Here is a 2500-nt window from a genome sequence, read left to right as displayed (position 1 = left end):
GGCCCAGCCTACGGCCAGCAGAGGAAGAGGGACCACAGGCCTTTTGGGGACACACTGCCCTCTCCTCTGATATCATCGTGTGTGACGTTGGTGACCACTCTGGACATTGGCCCCTCTCACATGTCATATATGTAGGAATATTTGTGTCATCTGTGCATTTCTGATGGTTGGTGGCAGTGTCTCTTACTAAATCCAGCTATGCTGGGCAAGGGATACACATAAGAAAATAATAACTGAGAGCACAAAGCAACATGAAGGCCAAAAGAACGTGTGTGTGTGTGAATTCTGCATCTTCATGTGTGGGTGTGATGGAGGTTGGGGAGGACACCCCAATGATTACTGGTCACCTTCCTTGTATCTGCAGTTTCCAGGCAGCTTGTTTTTCTGGTGGCCATGGCACCCTCTCAAGGTGGGCATTGTGGAGGCCCAGACACATAAGGGCTGCCATTCAAATAACCACAAACATGGCGTCTTAAAACAACAGAGATGTATTCATTTCCAATTCTAGAAATCACACATCCAAAATCAAGATGTCAATGGGGCCGTACTTCCCCCAGAGGCTCCAGGAGAGAATCCGTCTTTGCTTTTTCCAGCTGCAGCCACTCTAGGCATTCCTTGTGTGGCTGCATCACTGCAATCTCTGCCTCCATCTTCACATGCTGACCCCGTGTGTGCGTCTCCTTGTGACATCTCCTCTTTTGTTGCTTAGAAGAACACTTGTTATTGAATTTAAGCTCACTCAGCTGATCCAAGGTGATGTCACCTTGAGAGTCTTAACCCAAATAAGGCACATTTATAGGTTCAGGGTGTTGGACGAGGATCTATCTTTTGGAGGACACAATTCAACTTACCACAAGGGGTGACATTTAATACTTGCTAGCACTTTTTCAGGTGTTTTGCCTGAATTATCTCCTTTTGTCTTCAAAACAACGTGAAGAGGTGAGTACAGATTATTGTCCGCATTTTTAGAAGTGAAGATACCAAGTGCAGAGAGGAGAAATAAGTCTCCAGGGTCACACATTTGGGCAGTGGCAGAAACTGGGTGGACCTGGGCTGTCTCAGGCAGTATCATCATCTGCACCTCCCTCCCAGGTGGGGTCCCCGCCTCACCCTCCTTATGCATCATCACCCTCAGAGACATCTAGGACAGATGGACCAGGCAGCACCGCAGCCCACCACCCTGGAGGTCCCTCCCTCCTGGGCCTCTCAGGTGCCTATCCTGCGGCCACACCTGGACCATCTCACCCTCAAATATGATTCCCAACACTTCCCCCTGCATCCTCCCAGCCCTGGTTGAGTTTCCGCACCCTTATTGCTCCTGCTCCTTGGCTTTTCTGAGAATTTCAGTGTCAAGGCCCTCCCGCCTCCCTTCCAGGCCTCCCTCTGGGCCCTTCTTCCCTTCTCCTCCAGCCCCTGCTCCACGGTTCCTCAGAACTACTTCAATGTGAATTCTCACAGTCTTTCTCTCTTTTGTCACAGTCCCTTGGCAGAAACCTAGGCCTGAATGAATCCTCCCATCCGCCTTCTCCAAGCCTGCCCCAGAGTTGATGCCTGTTCTGGCAGAGAATCTCACAATAGGACTGGTTGCTCTTGCTCTGAATTTGCCATCTCAGCCCACACGTTGGCTCTCAAGATGGCCGGGCTCTGCCACTGTTCTCCCTAGTAGTCCACTGGCCACTCCTGAGTGCCCACATCCCTTCTCTTTCCCTCTCACCTCCTCTCCCAGCCTGTACTCTCTCTACTTCCATGTCTTCCCACTACTGGCTCCACTCTCACCTCCCCCACACCAGGTGCACAGACCTGCCCACTGTACCCTCTTAGCATCTCCTGCGTGGATGGAGGAAGCCACTCATCTGTGTTCTAGATTCAGCTCCGGTAGCCTCTCCACCCCCTCCAGCTCCTTCCACATCAGCATCCCCTTTCTCTAGTCAAGTCCAACCAGCATCCATATATGCTCCTCCTCCCACCTCCCGCCCCTATCCTTGGCAGCTACCTCCCAATCCCTCTCCTCTCTGTTAGAGTCAAATCTCAAAAGGATTTGATTTATTCACAATTCACACGGGCTCCATCTCTTAATGCCCTTGCACTCTCAGGCCCAATGGAGCCTGGCTGTGCTCCTCAGTGCTGACCCAACTGCTTAGTCAAGGTCACAATGACCCCATCTGGCCAGGTCCAGCCCTGCTCTTGGACTTCATCATAGTCTTAGACACAGTTGACCCTTCCCTCCTCCCGCACTGCTGTCCTCTCTCAGTCCCTACCACAGAACACTCTCTTGGCTTTCTTCACATCTCCCTGGTTAGTCCTCAATTCGGGGTCCACATCCTTTTTGTGACTTCTGAAGGTTGGTCTTCCCCAGACTCTCCTGGGTCCTTTCTTCACTTTGAAGGTGATTCCATGATTTAAATGCTATTCTCATGTGGGTGTTCCCAAACCTGCACCCCAGCCTGGCCTCTCCTTCAAGCTTCCTGCTGACTTGCACATCCTATTGCCAGCTGACATC

Source organism: Nycticebus coucang, chromosome 4 (assembly GCF_027406575.1).
Source record: "Nycticebus coucang isolate mNycCou1 chromosome 4, mNycCou1.pri, whole genome shotgun sequence".
NCBI lineage: Eukaryota > Metazoa > Chordata > Mammalia > Primates > Lorisidae > Nycticebus > Nycticebus coucang.
The sequence above is the reverse complement of the archived record's forward strand: the minus strand, read 5'-3'. Positions refer to the sequence as shown.